Source organism: Mauremys mutica, chromosome 5 (assembly GCF_020497125.1).
Source record: "Mauremys mutica isolate MM-2020 ecotype Southern chromosome 5, ASM2049712v1, whole genome shotgun sequence".
NCBI lineage: Eukaryota > Metazoa > Chordata > Testudines > Geoemydidae > Mauremys > Mauremys mutica.
In genome coordinates, this window is record NC_059076.1 from 26168199 (window position 1) to 26191829 (window position 23631).

At 41.7% G+C, this 23631-nt stretch overlaps 1 protein-coding gene across 10 annotated transcripts in view; it reads left to right on the forward strand.

Annotated features, from left to right (window-relative positions):
• CCSER1 (coiled-coil serine rich protein 1) overlaps nt 1-23631 on the forward strand; it is a 1044860-nt gene that overhangs the window by 6910 nt on the left and 1014319 nt on the right. The window contains exon 1 of one of the 10 annotated variants that reach the window (XM_045019269.1): nt 3839-3898. The exons of the other annotated variants lie outside the window; for them this stretch is intronic. The gene's annotated coding sequence lies outside the window, so the exon portion shown is untranslated. Of the gene's footprint in view, nt 1-3838; nt 3899-23631 lie in introns of those variants that run through there. 10 annotated transcript variants of the gene reach the window in all.

Consider the following 23631-nt stretch of genomic DNA (forward strand, 5'->3'; position numbering starts at 1 on the left):
GGTGTTCAGAAATGCTGGGTAAACTGGGATATAGAGGCCCTTTTGATAGTGTGTGGTGTTGATGCTGCTAGTGGAATGAACTGCCTGATAGAAAGAGCCATGGAGAAGATGGGATAGCTTTGTCTCTCTTTCGCTTACAGTGGTCTACCAGCCAATATTCATTTTCTGGGATCCACAGATGGATTGAGATTCATTGTGCAGGAAATGCTGCCCTCATCTGTGAGTGCAGAGAATCCTGGACACAGCAGGATCTGTGCTGCAGTGCAGTCTTGCATGGTGGAATCGTAGCTCCATTTGTGCAGAGGGATGGGTGAGGAAACAGATGGGTTTGGAGCATCATCCTTGAATAATTACTTACATTTGGAGGAGTGAGGAAGGTGAATTACAAGCATGTACTCTTGCCTGGTGCAGGGTGCACTTTTTGCTCCTGTGTTTGAGTAGCTTTGTTTCAAAGGTTCCAGTTCCAAGACTACAAAAATTTTGGAAATCAATGTGTGTGCTTGAAGAATTAAACTCTCTGTTGTACATAGCAAAAAATAAAAAAAAAATTGTTGGTTTATATTTTTAACCAATGCTGCCAAAGTGTGGTATATCCAAAAAGAAATGTAGTATTCATATGTCACCACCACACTGCACACCTTAGATTTCTTTTCACGTATTGAGGGTGAAGGGTTCGTAGCTCCAACAAAATCTCTTTTTTACATGAATGTTTGGTTATTGGAGAAAATGTTGATACGTGTCAGTCTTCGAGACAACATGTTAAGGAAACTAGTTAATTGTGCTGTATACTTTTTTCTGTTCAGGATTTATGACTTGCCTTAGGAACAAGAGTCCTGGACAATCTTACATGTGCAATAACACTGTAGAACTCTGACATTTTATAGTAGAACCATTCTTGCTCAAATTTTGAAATTGATACTGTCCATCATTTTAACTGTGGAAAGGTGGTGACAGGCTGTGCCCCTTTGGAAGAAGCAAAGATGATTTATTTTCTTAAACCGGGGACTGATTCTCCACTACTCTGCACATTTGGCAATAATTTATAAATGTGCAAAGTGCACATGGTGTCAGTCATCCTAGTTTGGTGGTTATTTATACCAATTTTGCACTACCTAAGATGCAAGGCAGTGCAAAATCATGCCCAAGGATTGGGCACTAGAGGACTAGAGCTGAGGGTAAATGAGGTTTCTTACAAGCTTTGGATGAAATCTTGGCTCCACTAAAGTAATGGGCAAAACTTTTATTGACTTGAATGGGGACCAGGATTTTACCCTCTAATTCAGTATTATCCAGCATGCCCCATTTTAAGTCCAAGGAAGATTTCCCGGTTGGAAACCAATACCAGATTTTCCCCCATCACATTAGAATGATTTAAGTTGCTGAGGATTTCTTAAAATGTTTTTTGAATTTTGTTTGTTTGCTTGTTTGTTTTTCCTGGTTGTTTTTTACATGAGATGTTGAGGTCTAAAAAAAACCATAGTGTAGAGTTTATGAATGTCTGGAGAATTAGAGGTTTGTATCGGAAATATCCAGTGAGTGGACTCTGATTGAGAAAGGAAGTAATCTTTATTTAGGCTTTTGGGCCAGATCCTCTGCTGGTGTAAATTGACATAGCCCCATTGAAGCCCATGTGGTTCCAGTTTACATCAGCTGAGGATTTGTTTTTGTTTTTGACGCTTACTTAACTCATGTTCCTCAGAGGAACACTTTGAAGAAAAGCTTTTTTTGGTAAAGTTTCAATATCGCTGCCCCTTTTCACAAAGGGCTAAGAACAACGTGGTCTGTTAGCTTAGACCTCCATCAGCAAAACCAGATCTTACCTTCGTTGTTGAATACAGAAAATTACCTTTAAAAAAAATCTTTGTCATTGCTGCATCAAGAAGAGGGTAGAAATCTAATGTTTTTCCTTTGGAGTCACGTTTAAGTTCCCCTATATGAAGAGCGCAGCAGGCTGGATAGCAGTGATAGCTGGCTGGCTATTGTGCAGAATGCTACAGGCAAGGTTCCCAACAGTGCCCTGTTCAACCCCTAGTAGGAGAGTGATGCTTCTGGGGAACGTTGATCATCGTAGTAGTGAAGATATGTCTGCAGGTTTTGCATCTGTTATGGCAGGATATGGTACCACTTTGAATTGGTGTCCTGAACTGTGGGGAGTTTCCTTCTGATGATGATATTGGAAAGGCTGGGAGGTTGTCTGAAGGCAAGAAGAGGGGATTGAGGAAATGGGGTTCCTGTCGAGTATGGTTTGTAGTTGTTGGATAACACCATTGACACCTAATATAAAGATGCAGGAGAAATGTTCACATAGGTATTGGTACTGCACTTCATTTGTGCAATGGAAAGGACATTTCTTAATTTATAGATGAGCTGTGGCGCAGAATAATACAGATGAGATGGTCACTTTTAATGGTTGTAACCCGGGGAGTAGCTGAGCATAGAAATAAATCATGGGATTGTTTGGGGGCAGAGAAATCTACAGAGAAGTCGAACTGTTACTTTTGGCGCTGCAGTCTTGGAGGTGAAATCAAACAAGTGACATACCTCTCAACTATGCCTGATCGGGAGGCATGATGTAGAATAAGATACCTAGTACATTTTGAAGGTGATATTTTCCCTAAGGGGGAAGGGTGAAAAAGGGAATAGTCATCAGTGTTCAGCGTGATCACAAGAATGTTTCCTTATGCGATTACTTATTTTCAGTTGGGCAGAATACTGTACAATGCACTATTCAAGGGACATGTTTTTACATACAATGGGCTGATCCTACTCTAACAGTGTGTTACTGCATTCTTGTGAAATCACTTGCCATGATTGAGAGCCAAAAAATGCACTTCCGTATTGGAATGAAAATCTCAGCCAAAATAAACCACGGTGTTGAGTACAACAAAGTGTTTCGTGGGTGATGCATCCCTTTAAAACTGGAATTGTTTTTTTTTTTGGTTTGTACTTTCATATTGTACCGGTGTCGTATGTCAATTTTAGTTGTATTTCTGTTGCACAGTGGAAGTATTAATGGGTGTGTGTGTGTGTGTGCGCGCACGCACGCACATGTTTCATCTTTTCCTTCTTTACCAGTAATAAGCTATTTTTTTGCAGGAAAGTTTGTGCTTAAAGGGACATTTTATTATCCCAGACACCTCACACCTATAATTGTTTAGGCCTTTACCAGTGGGATTTAATGAGTCTATGACAATGGTAACAATTACATGGGGCAGAGGAGGAAAGAATCCTTGAATTTATTATTTTTATTTCCTGAGGGTTAATCTCCGCTTATCAAAGTAAATTAAGCAGAATACTCTGCTCAGATGTTTTCTGGATTTCCCAGGTCAGTAGCTGTTATAAACAAAATAATTCTCTTTTGGCCCAGTCCTGCAGCCCTTGCTCACTGAATGTTCCTAGTGAAGGTCAGTATGACTGCAGGATCACAGTCTGTATCTATTTATTAAATAGCAGAGTTCAGGTTGCTTGCTGATCGCTCGTGCCTTTTCAGAAATGCCAAGTCCTGCAAAACTCAGTGTTCTGAAAACCAGGAAATATAGAGTTAAGGTAAACATCTACGTAACCATAACCCTTCCCTCTTGGAGCGATGCCCCAAAACACACACAACACACACTCTGCCTTTTCACCGTAATGCACCTGCCCTATGCTTAACAACTAAGCCTGCTCTCTCCTGAGAGAATATCACACTTGTAAAATTTAATATCCACTTCACAGCCTTTTGCAACCCCTTTACACTTGCATTCAGGATACCACTTAATGCTGTACTTTCCTCTCTCCTTCGTTAACTCCACACAGGGCTCTCATATCCTGCCTACCTATGACAGGAAGACTCCAGGGTTCCACTATTGACACTCCCTACACAATTCTGTATTGAAATGAAGCAGACTGGAATTTGAAGGTACATATACAACGCTCTCCTTTTGATGAGGAAGGGAGGGGACCAGAGCCTCTCAGCTCACATGAAGGGGGTCAGATCCTGCCACACGTATGGGGGCAGGGAAAGAGGCTCATACCCCCAGAAGGGAAAGTCCCCTAGATCCTGAGGGAGGCACTGTTGTGGGGGGCGGTCAGACTGCTTTACAGGAGCTGGGAGCTGCCAGATCGCAGTGTGCACCCAGGAGGGAAATGTGGGGCTGACAGGTGCCCCTGTTCTCTCCCAGTGTCCCTCTCCTTCCACTCCAGCTAGCCTCTGTCATCTCACCCTGCAACCCCTCTTATTCACTCACCTCTCTTATTTCCTTCCCCATATCATCCCTCACCTTGCTGCACCATAAACCCTTCTCCCACATTCCTACCTACTCTTGCAACTCTAGTTGCTCTCTCCTCCTAGGGAGCATTTGCATGGGGAATTTATTGTCTTTTTAGAAATAGTTTTAGTGCCGTGTGAACATTCTCCTTTTACTCAGGTTACATTTCCCCCAACATAATTAAAAAAAAATAAACCTTTTGACAGAGACAGGTTTTAGCAAGGTGCCTCCTGTCTTGGGTTGGGTTTGAACTCGCAGTGTCTGGGTGATACTCAGGTTTGATGTCCCTCTGAAGTATTCATAGCAAGCTTTCAATCCCTGCAGCCTCTCTCTTTTTCTCCATATGTGTAGTATAATTTGTGTGGCCTATGAGCCTTAGAACTGTGATGCACCCAACTGGAGAACCAAACTCTGGGGGTAATCACATAATGTAATCCCCCCACAGAGGGCTAGTGGGTGGCATGCAGTCTGCGGCGGTGACTCTCAGGTATTTGATACCCTGGTGTGATAATCTCAGCACTCGTTTGATCTCTGTGTGCCCCAAATTGTTGCAAAAAACTTTGAGAAAAGCTGTTTCTGAGGTGGCTATATCTCAGGAACCCGTTGGTCAAATGGCTCCAAATCAGTAACCAAACCCTGTGCTTTAGGGAGGCATACCAAATTCAAGGCAATCTGAGTAACTGAGGATTTTAGAGCATTTAGAAGAGTCAAGCTTTAAACCAGAAAGCTGGTCTTAAACTTAACTATAGCAGAGCAGGTGTTCTGCTGTTATCTAGGCACCAATAAATCACCAATCTTGTGGTGTCTAAGCACCAGAAATATGCAATATGACATTTTGTAATGGATTTTTCTCTTTGCTGACTGGATTGCTTCCATTAGTTAATAGGTGTAATTTAATGGTGATTATTACTTTTGGCTATCATAATGAGTGCCAGATCATCACCTGTCATATCGTTGTGGGAAGGCCTTTGCAAAAGGTGACATTTTTTGCCCAACACATAGTTTCAGAATCAGCTGGGAAGCCAGTGGAGTTGCATGGTACACAGGTGTGATGTGCTCATGCTGGTGTCTTTGCCCATTAAGTTCTCCCTTCTGAGTAGCCTTTACCTGGCCTGATCCAATATTGACAAGGTGCTGGCCCAGTAGAAATAGATAGTTTCCTGGAAGAGTGTGAAAGGCATTTCTCACTACTGGTGAAGGTAATTTGTTCAGGAATAGAGAGATGAGATCATATAATTCCAAGACACTGTACTACATTTTGCTGATCTTCCTAGCTACTTCTTGTTATAAATGGAAAGAAATCTACCTAAGGATGATCAGCCAATGGACTTCAAAATTTTATCTCCCCTCCCTATATTCTCACCAGTCACTCTCAATATACCACTAAAATGATGCATCACAACAAGCTCAAATCAGTGATGTGCCATGCTGTCAATTAATCAGTTAACTCACGCGATTAACTCAAAAAAATTAATCACGATTTTAAAAATTAATCACGATTAATCGCACTTATAACAATAGAATATCAATTGAAATGTATTAAATATTTTTGGATGTTTTTCTACATTTTCAACATTGATTTCAATTACAAGACAGAATACAAAGTGTACAGTACTCACTTTATATTTTTATTTTTGATTACAAATATATGCACTGTAAAAATGATGAAAGAAATAGTATTTTTCAATTCACTTCATAAAGTACTGAAGTGTAATCTCTTTATTGTGAAAGTGTAATTTACAAATGTAGATGTTTTTGGTTACATAACTAAACTTAAAAACAAAACAGTGTAAAACTTTAGAGCCTACAAGTCCACTCAGTCCTACTTCTTGGTCAGCCAATCACTAAGACAAATAAATTTGTTTACATTGTCGGGAGATACTGCCAACTTTTTAATTACAGCATCACCTGAAAGTGAGAACAGGCGTTCACATGGCACTTTTGTAGCTGGCATTGCAAGGTATTGACATACCAGGTATGCTAAACATAACATGCTGATGATGCTCATTAAAAAAGTAATGCGTCAATTGAGTTTGTGACTGTACTCCTTGGGGGAGAATTGTATGTCTCTTGATGTGTTTTATCCACATTCTGCATTATTTCATGTTATAGCAGTCTCTAATGATGATCCAGCACATGTTGGTTTTAAGAACACTTTTACAGCAGATTTGACAAAACGCAAAGAAGGTACAGATGGGAGATTTCTAAAAATAGCTACAGCACTCAAGGTTTAAGAATCTGAAGTGCCTTCCAAAATCTGAGAGGAACGAGGTGTGGATCATGCTTTCAGAAGTCTTAAAAGAGCAACACTCCCATATGGAAACTATAGAACGCAAACCACCAAAAAAGAAAATCAACCTTCTCTTGGTGGCATCTGACTCAGGTGACGAAAATGAATATTCGTTGGTCCGCACTGCTTTAGATCATTATCAAGCAGAACCCATCATCAGCATGGAAGCATGTCCTCTGGAATGGTGGTTGAAGCATGAAGGGACATATGAATCTTTAGTGCATCTGGGACGTAATGGTCTCACTTTCAGGTAACATTGTAAACAAGAAGCAGGCAGCATTATCTCCTGCAAATTGTAACCAACCTTGTTTGTCTGAGTGAAGTAGGATGGAGTGGACTTGAAGGCTCTAAAGTTTTACGTTGTTTTATTTTTGAATGTAGTTATTTTTGTACATAATTCTGCATTTGTAAGTTCAACTTTCATGGTAAAGAGATTGTACTACCGGGCTTGTATGAGGTGAATTGAAATATACCATTTTTTGTTTTTTACAGTGCAAATATTTGTGATAAAAAATAAATAAAATGAGCACTGTACACTTTGTATTTTGTAATTCAAATTGATATATTTGAAAATGTCATAAACATACAAAAATATTTAAAATCAATGGTATTCTGTTGTTTAACAGTGTGATTAATTTTTTTAATCGCTTGATAGTCCTAGTTGCAACCCTTTACTTTCATACACACTCTGTATTTCCTTCTCTGCTGCTTCCTTCACTCCTTGGTGGGCAGTATGCACATATCTGGAGCTCCTTTACCTCAGCACCCTGAACAACTGTAGCTGCTAAATATGTGGTATCCAGGCAATGACTCCTTAGCATCCTTCTGCCCACAGGTCCAAGCTCTCTGCCCAGCTAGTTCTGTCCTGGCTGCCTGTCTCTCCAAAGAGAAACATTTAAAATCGCTTCATCCTTGTGGACAGTATTATTTAATATAGCTCTGTCCTTACCTGATGCTGCAGTGTTTCCACATAGGAAATCCCTATTGAGAATAGTAGAAACTGCAGATGGGGTTTGTTTTACATTTCCACCGATACAATAGCTTTATAGTAACTCCATGCCTAGCTTTTGGTGAGTGAGCTTGTTACAAATCCTTCCGAGTGTAACTAAAGGGGATGCAGTGCCTGTGTTCACTTGGGGGGTGCGGGAGATTTTGTTTCTTTTGAAGAGCCAAGTATGGCTTACAATTCACAACAGATTTTACATGTAGATGTACTTTATTCAGCTAAATCGCTCTTTGTCAGTGTCCTGAATGTAATAAATAATATGTCATTAAAACCAGTAATGACCTCCATGGGCTTTTCAGAAACTACTGTCATTATTGAAAAGCTGGGTTAATCTCTCACTAAATCCATAAGTAATTCAGGCCTTTACTGCGGTTTCAGCATTTTTCCCTAGAAAGCATAGCCCAGTCGAGTGACGGAGATCAAGGGAAAACCCTATAGATATACAGCCTTAGAATCAATCGCTAGGTTTAAATGCTTAGCAGAATATTAGGTCTAGGTCTCAAATGCAGTTTCAGCAGCTCTTGCTCTTGTGGATCATTGGATTCTGCTGTTTCATAACAATGGTTTATTGAACGTACCGACTCCTGTCAAAAATATGGTTTTTAAATAAAATATTACTTTAGAACATTAATTCAGTCCTTGCCAGTAAGAGCTGCCACAGTTGTGCTTAAGTAAGTATGGGTATCCGAAAATTTTTTAAATGACACTCTTAAATCCTTTCCACTAAAATCGTAGCGGGGTAGAGTGGGGAGGAAAAGCATGGATGCACTTGAACTGTGTGCAAAGAAAACTGTGCACATATGCAGTGATCTGATAGTAGATGGAAGGATTTATTGAAAGATATGCTAAGAAACCATTTTAAATAAGAAAACATTTCCAAGAATGCACCATTTTAAGGGTGTTACATTTCTGGCCTACTGGTCTCATGCCCCTTTAAATTATATGTTTTTTCTAGACTATTTGCCATATAAAAATGTAATAAAATATTAAGTTTGCCAATTGACTTGCAAATGTAATATTGTCTTGTGCTTACAGTTGGGCAAAAATCCTTCTGTAATAGCTTCAGATTGATAACACTAGTATTTATGAAAGTTAAGGACTGATAATGTTAGGGAGAAAGAACTAGGCATATTGTGGATAGGCATTGTGTGAGATTTCTGGCAACTTCTTCCAATAAGCTTCATCCTTAAGCTTCAAAACAGTTTCTGGTACCCAACTCCTGGGCCTCTCTTCAGGAAATAGTAGCATTATTATTATTAATTACCATTGAATAACCATGCCCAAGTGTGTTGTCATTTCACATGTCTAATAGAGAGCTGGCTTTGATTGCCAAGACCCAAGGCCAGCATTTTTAAACTTCAGTGCCTAAAGTAAGTAAGTGGCCTGATTTTTTTCTTAGAGGTGCTGCAGTCTCTCTTGACTTCAATGAAAGTTGTAGGTGGGAACGTAGCACCTCTGAAGGGACTAAATATAGATTGAAAGTGCCTATTCTGTAGGCACTCAAGTTTGAAAATATTGGCCTATATTTGTCCTGATCTCCAGAATTGTTTTCAGTACATAGGTTGTGAAACTTTCAGGAAAAAGACCCATGGAAGAAATCTTGGCCATGCTGAAGTCAATGGAAGAACTCCCGCTGACTCAGATGAAGCCAGAATTTCACCTTACATCTTATATTCATTTGTACTGTGGCTACTGCAACGGGGCCCTGATGCTTACTAGACTCTGCATACTGCTGTACTCTATGATAATGTGTCACTCGTGAGAATAATGGTATTAACATAGGTTTGCTAAAACAGTAAAACTTAATTTAAAATTTTGATAGTCTATTAGTAATTAAACTAAAGCACTGTTTACTTCTTTCTTCTGTACAATCACATATTTGATTGAGATCCCTTACTTTTGAGGCTACTCTTCTGTTTCACCATTATTGTAACAGTACATCTATGGGATAGATCATAAACTGGTACAAATTGGCATAGCTCCACTGAAATCAAGGGGACTAGGCAAGATTATACCAGCTAAGAATCTGATCCTGTTTAGTTAGTGTTGACATTTTATCTTGCAGTGCATAAAGTACAGGGAAATGGAGTTAAGGAAACCCTGCAAGTTTAAGGGGGTTGGGGGTGAATCAAACTTGTGAGGACTCACGGATCCCTGTGTAGGAACAAGGGAAATCTTGTTTGTCATACATCGGACAGTGGCAGCCATGTCCTTGCAGAACACTTCAGCGGCTGAATTCATTCAGGTAACGCTTGACACACTGCATGACTCCAGATTAACGTTTGACTCCTCACGTGTTGAGGTCTGGAAATAAATAAAGACTGGATATCCATTCTAAATGGTTCAAGCAGGAATCTCTTGGTGAAGTTCAATGGCCTGTATTATGAAAGGTCAGACTTAATGATCATAATGATCTTTTAAAAGCTATGAATAACAGAATTATTCATAGGGCAGAGATTAACACATTGATTTATTTTATTTTAAAACTCTATTCGGTTGCTTTTTTTGTTTGAGGAGACTCAAAACACCAACAAAAATCAGATTTAATAATTGGCTCTCCAAATATGCTTGCTTTTCTCTTCTTAACAACTAACATTTGGCAGTGGAGTGTTGACTTTGGATATTATGAAAAAGCCCAGATATTGAAGGGACGTTGTCAAGTTAATAATACATTATTTTTAAGATGTTGTAATCCAAAATATATTAACTCTAAAATAATTTATAAATCTAATTAACTTTTCATTTTTTTATGCCAGTTACTGCCTGTATTTCTCACAACTTAGAATGTGAAAATAAGCAGTCAGTTTCATCTTCAGGTTCTTGTGACTGAGGACAATCTTGTACTGTCCTAATCACACAGTCAGTAGGGGGATGTCAGTTTGTTTAATTAAAACCATTACGGCTGGATTTTTAAAAAGTCCTGGCCACACTTCTATCCGGCTTAAATGTAACAAAAGCCCAAGTTACTGATCACAGTTGATTGAAGTATATACTCACCCTTGCTACCAGTATACTGTTTCCCTTTTTGGCCTGAGTGTGTAACAATATTTGGAAACTTGTTGGATTATTTCCATTAGACAAAAATGATTATGCGAGTCAGATTTTTTTCTTTGTTGCCAACTTCTGTATTTACAAAGAAATGTTCACAAAACCCTTCCCCCCTGAACCCAGTAGGAATAAACACCAGCAGATAGTTTCCTTGTTCAGTAATCCAAGTCTGTCTTTCCAGCGAGTAATGTGCCCCCAAAAATCTGTGTCTCAGCTTCTTCTCAGGGCCATGCTCGCCATCGCTTTTCTCACTAGTACACCTCTACCCCGATATAACGTGACCCGATAGAACGCGGGTTCGCATACAACACGGTAAAGCTCTGACATGCTGCTCTGAGCAGCGTGTTAAGGGTGCCGGGCCAGGCCGGGGCTGAGGGGTTTGATAAGGGGCAGAGGGTCTCGGGGGAGGGGGTTTGAGGGAAAGGATGCCCCCTGCACTCACCAGCAGCGATGGAAATGGAGCAGTCCGGCCCCACTCTGGCAGCTCCCAGCCACCGTGCTCCGCTTCCCGCCGCAGGTGAGTATGGGGGGTGTCCTTTCCCCAATCTACCTATGCTCACCGGCAGCAGGAAGCGGAGCACCGTGGCTGGGAGCTGGCAAAGTGGAGCGGGCTGGGGCCGCCTCGCCCCGCTTCCTGCCACAGGTGAATACGGGGGGCGTCCTTTCCCCAAGCTCCCTGCCCTCACCCGCAGCGGGAAGCGGAGTGCCATGGCGGGGAGGTGGCAGAGTAGAGCAGGCTGGGGCCGCGTCGTTCCACTTTCCACCGCTGGTGGGTGCAGAGGGCGTCCTTTCCCCAACCTCCCCACACTCACCGGCGGCGGGAAGTGGAGCGCCATGGCTGGGAGCTGGCAGGCTGGAGCGGACTGGGACTGGGCTGCTCTGCTTCCCACCACTGCCAGTGAGTGCCTGTCAGGGGGCGGGGAGGGGTGGATAGGGGTCGGAGCAGGCAGGGGGTTGGGTAGGGGGTGGGATCCTGGGGGTGATTAGGGATGGGGGTTTCTGGAGGGAGCGGTCAGGGAACAAGGAATGGGGGGAGGGCAAAGCAAGTTTGATATAACACGGTCTCACCTATAACGCAGTGAGATTTTTTTTGTTTCCCGCGGACCGTGTTATATCGGAGTAGAGGTGTATAGCATATTGTAGAGGGCCTTATTCTGTACTTTGTCATTGTAGGATTGAGCACATTCTCTCTCTCACGCAGCAGCAACCAATCAATCCCCCTAACCCTTCTGTTTGCTATCAATCCCAGGGAAATCCCTCACATGTGCTCTAGTTCAAAAGGAATTATTTCGGGGAAGTTTCATAGCCTGTGTTATACAGGAAGTCAGACTAGATGACCACAGTGGTCCCTTCTGGCCTTAAAAAATCTATGAAGCTAGATCACAAACCTTAACTCTCAGGTTTTGCCATGTGGCCAAGTGCCTTGGGCAGGGATTCCTGTTGTTTCCAGCTGTCTCTGTACAAAGGAGCATTTAATTACTATTTCCATAATAGCCTGAATGAAGGATGCTTAGCAAACCCTTCACCCTTAAATAGGTCTATGATTGTCTATAGAGCAAAGACCCGCCTGATAGCACCCATTAGCAGCTTCCAGCATAATAGTACATTGGCTCATTGTATCTACCATATGGCGGTCATTAAGCATACCAATTCTAGTTTCCTATTCCTTTATGACTGGTTCAACATCTTAAATTGATAGAATCTGTAGGAGCATGATCCTGTATTGGCGTTTCCTCATATGCTACTTAAATTGGAATCTGAACAACTACTTTAGTCTCTGGAAAGGGAAAGAAGGTTTTTGCCCCAATTTTCACCTGAGTTAACTGATCTCCATAGGAACGAAGCTAATTTAACAGGACTACCATTGTGATACACTGCAAGAATAAAATTTCCCTAGGATATTAGGATTTATCATTAGTGTGCGATATCTTCCTTTCTTAAAAACAAAATATCCCCAAAGAGACTTTATTTGCCAAAATTATGCGAAGAACATCAGTTTAAAAAATGAAGACGTTTATAGTTAATTGAGTCATAGCATATTCTGGCCACTACATTGGCACAAGAGGATGTATTAAGACTGTAAAGGTAGTGTTTCACTGTGCCATGTTAGTGAAGGACATATGGCATGTTCCTCAGCTAACTACAAACTTCAGGCTTTCATTGTGTTTTGCCACAGGCTTAATATTTTTTAATATAGGTTTTGTGTGTGTGTGATTTGATTTTATACCACAATGTCATAGAGTAGAGTTATAAGGTATAATTATATAAGCTGTAATTAAACTAATATTCAGTTATAATTTAGGATGATGCATTATTTCCTTTTGGATTGTGGTTTCCATGTCTGCAATTTCTTACTCTTCAAAATATGATTAAGAACTCTGTTGAAATACACATCTAATGGCACAGCTGAAAAGCTGGATATTTTAATGATTTTGAGGCTTAAAAATTACTCAAGACACCAAATATTGATTTTAGAAAAAAGTGTTTTTAATACCTAAATGAAAATCTCTACTAATGAAACGTAACAGAAATGAAACCAATGTTAATAGATACCAACTTGCAGCATTGACATGGAAACTAAATACACTGTACCCATCTGAGGTGTTAGAAGTAAGGGTTTGCATAATGGCTGTCCTTCAGCATACGTTAGGTGGAGAACCTTTAGTGCACTACATCTGAGTGATGGACTGTAGTGTGAACACTGGTTGCTTTCCAAGTGACTAGATCTAAGCATCTCCGTGACTGAAGGATTTTTGCTCTGAAGGATTCCCTGTCCAAAATGTTATCCTTGTTTCTGCTCTATCAACTGCAGCAGATGACTTTTAGGAATTTCTGATGTATTCCCAAAATGATTTGTATTGGCTGCAACAGCACCGCATTTCAGTCACTGTTGTAGCAAAAATTTCAGAGGGATATTTAGGACCTTGAGTTACCTCCTGCAGAAAAGTGGAGCTACCCCTTTTGAAGAGGCAGTTAACACAGATAAGGGAACAGGGCTGGAAAGGTCTGAGGAAAGAGCATAGAAATCTTTTTGGTGTAGGAAAGGAGATAAATCCTGTGTGCAAGTGCGTGTTCAGCGAGTCACTACTTGATGATGTGTCAGTCAATGACAAACAGACTACAGAGTGCTAAAGATCTTCCCCTTCTTGTCTGACAGTTGTAGCTCCTTAGGATGAGCCTGTTCACTAAAAAGATTTTTTTAATCCAATGAAATTGCATATGTCAAGCAGACATTGGGAAGAACATGTACTCCTCTGCACATGCGCACGCGTTTGTGAAATATACAATATACGCACCTGCTTAAGTGCACTCTGTCTTGCATATTTGGATGTAAATGCATTTTGTAATTTGGGATAACTGTGGTATTCACTAACTCTTATTGAAATCCATTGTTTACTTTGTCTGAGTAAGCATTATTTTTCTATCAAGAGTTGCAAGCATTCCACTGAGTGAAACTAGAGCCTTATAGGTTTTAGATTTTAAAGTAAATGTTAAACTCTTTGATTTTGTTCTGTGACTGCGATACAAATAAAGGTTAAAATGGATTAAGATTTAAATACAAGTGTCTGCTACAAGAATTTAATGTTTTATTAAAACTAAACCATAAATTTCACAACTAATTTCAAATATTTCTTGGCCTCTTTATTGTAACGAGAACACTGAGCACTTACATCAGGAGTGGGCAAACTTTCTGGCCTGAGGGCTGCATTGGGTTTCATAAATTGTACGGAGGGCCGGTTAGGGGAGGGGGTCGTGGCCCGGTCCCCACCTCCTATCTGCCCCGCCCCGGAACTCTTGCCTCATCCAACCCGCCCTGTTCCCTGATGGCCTCCCCCCAGGACCCCTGCCACATCCAAACACCCCGCCCCCTGCTGCCCCAACCCCTATTCACACCCCGCCCCCTGATTACCACCCCGAACTCCTCTGCCTTCTATCCAACACCCCCTGCTCCCTGCCCCCTTACTGTGCTGCTACAGCCACACCGCCTGGCTTAAGCCAGCCACGCCGCCCCCACCATGCAGCACAGAGACCGGGTCAGGCCTGGCTCTGCAGCTGCGCTGCCCCAGGAGCTCACAGCCCCGCCGCCCAGAGCATTGCAGTGGAGCGGGTGAGATGAGGCTGCGGGGGAGGGGAAACAGCGGGGGAGGGGCCGGAGCTAGCCTCCCAGGCCAGATGCTCGGGGGCCAGGCAGGACCGTCCCGCGGGCCATAATTTGCCCACCTCCGATTTACATAGTATACCGCTACCTCGCTATAATGCCACCCGATATAACACAAATTTGGATATAATGCGGTAAAGCAGAGCTCCGGTGGGGTGGGGCTGCGCACTCCGGTGGATCAAAACAAGTTCAATATAACACGGTTTCACCTATAACGCGATAAGATTTTTTGGCTCCCAAGGACTGCGTTATATCGAGGTAGAGATGTACTTGACCTTTTCAAAGCATTTTACAAATATTAACTAATTGTTATGTGAGAACGGAAAAGCTTTAGTTTCAGAATATTGGCCAGAAAACTAGAAAGAGCCATGCCAGGAGAGCCGAGTGCATTAATCGAGATCTCATTATTTGCAGTTTAAAGGGCCACTGTCAACGGTATTAGCCATTACAATTAACTTCCTTGGACCGTGGCTACCATTTAATAGGTCTTACCTTGAAGATTCTATCCAAGGTATTTCTTTTGCATCATTCAGTTTAGTTTCCCCTCCCAAACATATACCCACCCTGCAAGACTTACTCTGAATTGTGCTGGAAACTAGCTATTACATGTGTTCTCTTTCCTACTGCCTCAAGCTAGAGTCTCATGGTAATTCCTAACTTCAGGACCCCTGCCTGCTACTAGTGTTGTTTGGTTTTTTTAATTCTTATAACAAAAATTACACTTGCTATTTATATAGCATCTTCCATCCAAGGATCTAAAAGAGCATTACAAAGGCTCTGTATCCCCATTTTACAGATGTGTAAACTAAGGCTCAGCGAAGTTAAGTGATTTGGCAAAACCCAAGCATACAGAATAGGGAATATAAACTAGATTCTCCTGGCAAACAGCCTCCTGCCCTAGTAACTATGCAAACTGCTACATATACTGGAAACAAAAATTTCTCAGAGTATGTGAAAGAACTAGATTTCATGGCTAAACAATTGCAGTGGGTGTTACCTGACTGAAATCAAGGGGGAGAAAGTGGACACAGAGGCTGGAAAACAAAGGGGGAGGAGAGAGAGCAGGAAGGGCAAGGCCATACATCCATCTGTGTTCAAGGATTGTACGCACAGTAAGGCAGTGTCTGTTCTAGGAAATTTTAGACAAAAATCCCCACTGGTTCTGTCACCCGTTCAGCTGCCTTACTAGCTAATCAGATTTGTTCTATGAGGTCAAAGAAATGGACTTTAAACCAAGGCCAAAGTAATTCTTTCTGGGTCAGTTTCTTAGCTGGGGTAAAATGGCAAAGCACCATGTAATTCAATGGGATTTACTACAACTACTGGTTTACATCAGCTGAGAAACAGGCCGCCTGTTTAAATCTCTGTTTGTGTTACCATCCCAACTTAACCATACATTCCTTAGGAGGTTCAGAAGGCACAAGAACAATCGGCTTCCCACTGGTACTCTTACCAGCTGAACCAATGCTGTCACTTTTGGTGATTCTTCTCTCCTCCCTGCCCATATTCCCTATTGTAGGCATGGCCTAAGTGTTTTGTTCAACATCATTTGGCCAAGCACAGTCCTAGCATGGTCTCTGGGCTTTGGGTAGACATTCAGTTAGAATATTTAAGCACTGTGTGGACCACAGCTTCCCAAGATTGAGCGAACCTCCGTTTTCAGTCCCCACCACGCGCAGCTAGGGGATAGGGTGACCAGATGTCCTGGTTTTATAGGGACAGTCCCAATTTTGGGGTCTTTTTCTTATATAGGCTCCAATTGAAGGTGGGAGGGAGGAAGAGTAAAGGCAGATGAAGAAAGTAGAGGAGAGATCTCAAAAGCATGAGTTATGATAAGCTCAGATAAGCATCCAGACTTCTCAAGCTTCATCTGAAATAAACTTCCAAACCTTCTTGAAATTGCTCATCACTAAGAAAATTTTTGACATAAATGGTTTTAACTGGAATTAAGGTTTATAGAACAATATCTGCTGCAATTTGAGGAATGAGGACAGGGATTTAACCATAAAAAATTGCTTTTGCCCTTCATTTAAAGTCAATTTCTTTGACCTTACAGAAGCAGAAACCTGATTAACTGATGATAATGATAAATGGAGATTTCCTAGGAAGTCAAATTGATTCAGTTGAAATGATAATTATTTTTCATCATCTTTGTTAGCTAAGAATAATTAGTCCTATGTATTATTGCCTCTCTTTGCCACCTTTCACTATACATGGGAGTTAAGCTGAAGAATTTCTTTTAGGCATTTTGCCAAAAAGGAGCATAGGATTTGCTGGATGGACTCATATCCTAGGTCCCTGTAGTCCAGTATCCCGTCTCCAGCAGTGGCCAGCACCAGATGCATCACGGGAATATATAACAACAGTGGGCAGATGTGGCTCGCACACTAGATCTCGTCCTGATCCCTTATAGGGATTGGCACAAGTGCTGGAGTATGAGGTTTAATGTCATTTCAATACATTTTCTTTGTATTCACTGTTATAATTCTGCATATTCTTGTTAGTCATATAAATGGCCACTCCCATGTTGAATCTTGCCAAGATCTTGGCCTCAGCACTCAATAAGGGTCCAGCTACCATGGCTGCTGGGCATGCTCCAAGAAGTGGAAGCTGGGAGCACTCACCACTTCACAGAGGGCCTGATTAAGAATATAAGAACGGCCATACTGGGTCAGACTAATGGTCCATCTAGCCCAGTATCCTGTCTACCGACAGTGGCCAATGCCAGGTGCTTCAGAGAGAATGAACAGAACAGGCAAATACTGAGTGCTCCATCCTCTGTGGTCCAGTCCCAGCATCTGGCAGTCAGAGGTTTAGGGACATCCAGAGCATGGGGTTGTGTCCCTGACCATCTTGGCTAATAGCCACTAACGGACCTATTCTCCATGAACTCGTTTAATTCTTTTCTGACCCCAGTTGTACTTTTGTCCTTCACAACATCCCCTGCCAATGAGTTCCCCGGTTGACTGTGCATTGTGCATTATGTGAAGAAGTATTTCCTTTTGTTTGTTTTAAATCTGCTGTGCTAATAATTGCATCAGGTGACCCCTTGTTCTTCTGTTATGCGAAGAAGTAAATAACATTTCCTTATTCACTTTCTCCTCACCATTCATGATTTTATAGACCTCTATAATATCCCTCCTTGGTTGTCTTTTTTTCCTAAGATGAACAGTCCCAGTCTTTTTCATCTCTCCCCATATGGAAGCTGTTCCATACCCCTAATCATTTTTGTTGCCCTTCCCTGTCCTTTTTCAATTCATATTTATTTATTTATTTATTTTAGATGGGGCAACCAGCACCGCACACAGTATTCAAGGTGCAGGTGTACAGTGGATTTATATAGTGGCATTATGATTCAGAAAAGTACTTAGCATGTGCTCAAGTCATAGTTTTGCTTGAAACAGGACTACATTAATGCACACTAGGGAACCCTTAGTGTACGACAGCAGGGTACACATGGGCCAGTTAGTGCACGGCATGCTAGTGTGCTCTAGAATTTACCCCCCCCGCCCAAAGTGTGGACTAATGCATGGTGTAGACAAGCCCTTAGTTACCTACCTCAGCAATCAGCAACCCCACTGTTGTTCTTCCCATATTGCCTCACTGTTTCCAATGTCAAATAATATCTGGACGTTTGTGCTAAAATGATCAACAATGAAGTAGTTAATATGGTTGACATTTAAATATTTATAATTAGGCAGCAGAGTCAGCACACTGTTCATATGAATGGGAGCAGTTAATAACGCACTTGGAGTTATTTTTTATACTCTGTAGGCCCAGAAAGACAGTACTGAATCAGTTTACGTTGGACTCTCGGTTAAAAGATTAACTCAGCAAATGTAAAGGCTAGAAACTCATTTTTTTGTAACATGGTTAAATTTTTTGGTACGGTTTGGATTCAGAGGTCAGTCCTGCAACTGTGAAGTTGTTGAAAATGTGAGGTTCTGACTGTAACTTCATAAAATGGGAATTGTGCTGCCTTATTACATGATAGCACTTCTAAAAAGTGCTTTGCAGCTGTAAGTCCCTAGATTCTTCGTTGTTTCTAAATATTTTTCTCTCTCTCTCTCTCTCTCTCTCTCTCTCTCTATCTCAGTGTTTCCCAAATGGGACACCGCTTGTGTAGGGACAGCCCCTGGCGGGCCGGGCCGGTTGGTTTGTTTACCTGCTGTGTCTGCAGGTCCGGCCAATCGCAGCTCCCATTGGCCACAGTTTGCTTCTCCAGGCCAATGAGCGCTCCGGGAAGCGGCCGCCAGTACGTCCCTAACCACCTAAATAAGCGGCATCCCAAGTTTGGAAAACACTGATCTAGAGTAATAGAGCAATCAATAGCAGGGCCACCCAGAGGGGGGGGCAAGAGGGGCAATTTGCCCCAGGCCCCGAGCTCCACAGGGGCCCCCACGAGAGTTTTTCGGGGCCCCTGGAGGGGGTCCCTCACTCGCTCCGGGGGCCCCGGAAAACTCTTGCGGGGCCGGGCGCAGGAGCTTCTTCGCTCCCGGTCTTCGCTGGCGGGGGGTCCTTCCGCTCCGGGGCGGAAGGACCCCCCACTGGCGAATTACCGCCGAAGACGGACCCGCCGCCGAAGCTCAGCCCAGTCTTCGGCGGTAATTCGGCGGCGGGGGGCCCTTCCATTCCGGGACCCGCCGCCGAAGTGCCCGGAAGACCCGCGGCAGGGCCCCCCCTCCGCCGAATTACCGCCGAAGACCGGGCTGCGCTTCGGCGGCGGGTCCCGCTTCGGCGGTAATTCGGCGGAGGGGGGCCCCCGCCACGGGTCTTCAGGGCGCTTCGGCGGCAGGTCCCGGAACGGAAGGGCCCCCCGCCGCCAAAGACCCCGGGCCCCCGTAATCCTCTGGGCGGCCCTGATCAATAGCTTTAGTAACATTGCAAAGAGACAGGAGATTTGCTGTTCTCCTAAGAAAAAAGGCAGCAATTAGGTAATTCTAAAAAATATTCCAGAATATATGGGTATTAGAGTTCTCAAAAACATTGCTGGACTTCTGTACTATCATGTAAATACACTTGGCTCTTCCAGTATCTGAATAGACAGCCCCTTGCTTGCTGTTCCAGGCAGCGGTCGTTAGAATACACTTCAGAAGGAAACAAGATAGATACTGGGTCAAATTCACATTAGTGTATATCTTGAATAACCCTACTGAAGATAATGGATTTACTCCAGTTTTAGACCCAAATAACAGAGATCAGAATTTGGCCCAATAATGCCTGAATATGAGATGAGAACACAGAATCTGCATTTCTTTTTTTTAATACTCTGTGGATAAGCCACTGCGTTAAGCAAAACTCTGATATCCTTTTATTAAGGTTAAATGGTAAAATCTATGTTAAATAATCCAAGCTGAGTTAATGTGAAAAAAAGGGAAACAATATCACTCCTCTCTCTCTAGTGTGGTGCAGATTACCATGAGCGCATTGCTGAGGTAGGATTCATTTCTTTCTTCAGATTTTATGCTAGTACTGAAAATAAGAGATGTTTATCCCATCTGCTTTCACAATTTAAATCTTGGCATATGCTCTGTTAGGAAATGTCAGTGCAGCCTGACTGCTGGAGGTCACAGAGTTAAATACCAGAGTTGGATTCTAAAGGGGCTGGATAATTTAATAACCAATAACAGCATTAATAGTTTTACATGCTAAGATAGAGGTTATTATGCTTCACCATGTAAGCTGATTGCTGCAGGAAACCATAGCGCTCATTCCTTCCACCAACCCAATACAGCACTGTACAATAGCCAGTGGCATTAGGAGGTAGGACAGGGATGGAGCAGAGCCCCCACTCAGCTTAATCATTAATGCCAGAAGAAAGATGCTAGACTTGAAGGGCTTAGGGGTCTGAACTGGTATGACACATTTGACATTGCTCCATCTGTATTGATGGGAAACTTGCCTCACAAGAAGAACAGGAGTACTTGTGGCACCTTAAAGACTAACAAATTTATTTTGTTCCTTAATGCTGACAAAGCACGTTGGGGATGTAAAGTACTGTGTATTATATTTATCACACTTTTGCTTAAAAAATTATTAGTAATGTCAGAGGAGCAGGAGCCTGTTACAAAGGAGAGTTGGGGTTTGGAAGTAAATTAGGAATTCTTAATCTTTATGTCATTGCAGATGGGTACTTAGATTGAGGGATAGCCTAAGCTTTTGGGAAACGAAGTGTCTAACTGTCTAGAGAAGCTATTATAAAAACTGATCACATAGCTGAACGGCTTTTAGATAAGGGGAAAACTGTTTATTCTTAAAAGGATATGCACAAGAGGACTATGGAATAACAGTTAAACTGAAAAGGTAGATGGACAAGATGAATTCTACTGTAGGTTCTAAAGAAAAATCCATAGGAAATGCCATTGCTTAATGGCATGAGACAGGGGATCTAGTGTGGAAGCTGGAGGCAATCAGATGGAAAAAAATATCATCTTAGTCTCTTTTGGGGATTTGCCGTAATTTCAAATATGCTTTCTGCTGAGCTGGACTTTATGAACAAATATTGCATGTAAGAAATCAAATTTCCAAAGTGATTGCCACCTGCTGTTCAAACATTGTGATTCAGTTGCAAAGTATGTGCTGAATGTGTTCTTCTCTGATAATCAGTCTGGGTGTGTGAAACATTTCAGCATAATTACACATTTAACACTGAGGGAGGAGTCGGTAACATCAGACCTAAATACTCTCTCACCTGAAATGTTTGTTTTCATAGTGTGTTTCTCCTCTCATTACATATTCACTCTTCTCCCGCAATTTGATAACTAGCAGAGAGGAGGAATATTGCATATGTTGAGTTAAAATTCTTTTTCACTATATCTTCTGCTCTCAATAGGAGATCTGAAAACCTCGTGGGGAAGTAAAATATATACTCCTGTTCATTCTCATGCCATTTAGAATTGAACTTTATCCCTTATTAGATATTTAACTGAAAAGTCAGCACCTGCTTAGTCTGAAATGTTTTTAATGAGCACAAAACTCTGACTTCTCAGGACAATCACTTTGATTGGAAGGGTGCAGATATCTTAGCCGTCAGTGCGGTGGAGCTCCTGACATCTGTGTGGCTCCTTGGCCTCACGCGCTGTCCCAATCATCAGATATTTTAAGAAAACTCATATATGCAACCTAGGGCATGTGACATAAGGATATAGATTAATAGTGAAGTGAAGAAAATGTTGACAACATATGTATGGTTCTTTGATGCATTTTGGGAAGAACTTGATAGAGTGCTGTAAGGGACTTTCTTCTCTTCCATTTCCAAGATTTTCTAATTTGCTTGGTTATATGGTTAGACACACACTAAGTGTTGTATAGATGCCTGATGCCTACTAACAGGAAGCACCCCCTTCACCAACTTCAGAGCAAAAAAAAAAACCTAACCCTCATCAAATTAAATATCTCACTCCTTTTTCATGCTGGAAGTTACTGTAATTCTCACGCACTGAAATTGGTCTCTAGCAGTCTGTTCTGGGAGACAGCAAATGAGTCCCTATCTTGCCATGATTGATCTCTTGGAGAATGAAGAGTTTGTGTGGTGTCATTGTCAGATGTCAGGAACAATGGACACAAATTAGGGTTTGTGCAAGGATTTCTGCCTATATCCGTAAAATTGCAGAACGCTTTCAAATCTACATGTTTAGATTAGGGGTTTAAAGGACAGAAAGAAGGTTCAGCTCCAAATGAACCCTCTAATAATATAACCTTTTGTATCCTATACATTTTCTTGTGATTTTATGAAGACTGTGATCCAAGTTTGGGAACTGTAAATACTGAAATAGTGAAATAAGTGGAGTATTTCGTGGCCCTTCTATTTAGCTGTTGTCTGGCTCAGCAGTTAAAAGGACATGATGAACTTGTTTTTGTTTTTTAAATGACTAATTTTAAACAATCCATTTTTTTCTAGTATGTCATGAATTTAAAAAATCCTTTAGACTTTAAAAGGGTATTTTGCCCCGTGATCATGTCGGTGAGAGGAAAAGCTGATTATTCAAGATCAGTAGTGAAACTTATTATGCACAAAGTGTATAATATATTCAGTACACAAACTGGAAGATTAAGGAATATATTTTTACTGACTTTATTCAGTTACTGTAATCTTAGTTGAAACTTGTTGATACTGGGTACAAAATTTTCATACAGAAGCATGATGTTCAAATTGATGGTGTCCCTTTTAGGGTATTCAAAGCTGTCTTATATCATTTGAAGCATAATGTTCTTCTTTAGAATGGACTTTAGAAGAACACACCCTAGACTGAAAGTTCTCTGTCTGTGTAATTGGATTATTTACTGTTGCAAAAACACTAAGCAGATTTATTTTGGGGGGCAAGGGGGAAGGAAGGGAAAATCAGTTTTTTGAACTGATGTCACGTTGTTCTTCCTTTTAAACATATCCATTTTGATTAATGGGGTTTAAGTCAAGTGTCTGAACTAGGGATCCAGACAAGAGGATCTCAAGCAATAGGGCCATGATAATTAAGCATCTTGTGATGACAGTTCAGTCAACCGGCTGGAGACCAGGAGTACATAATACACATTCATACATACATCCCTAAACAGCTATTTGGAAGTGATACTGATGTCTGGTGGGCAGGAAAGTCACCTTCCATATCTTCTGGTCAGAGATTGAAATGACCGCACGTTTAGGACACGTAGAAGAGGCCCAGTGTTTGAACAGCAGGGATTGTTCCGGATACTAGAGGGTTGCATTGGCGATGAGGAAGCCTGCCCATCTGGTGTTTGACTCAAGCATGCAAGGATTCCTCAAAGACTGAAGTCACCCCAAAAAAGCTAAAGGAGAAACAAACTGTGGTGAGCAATGATCTTGTTAGGATTATTCAAGATAAAACATAAAGGTTACATTAGAATGAGGGGAAAAAGAGAAGCT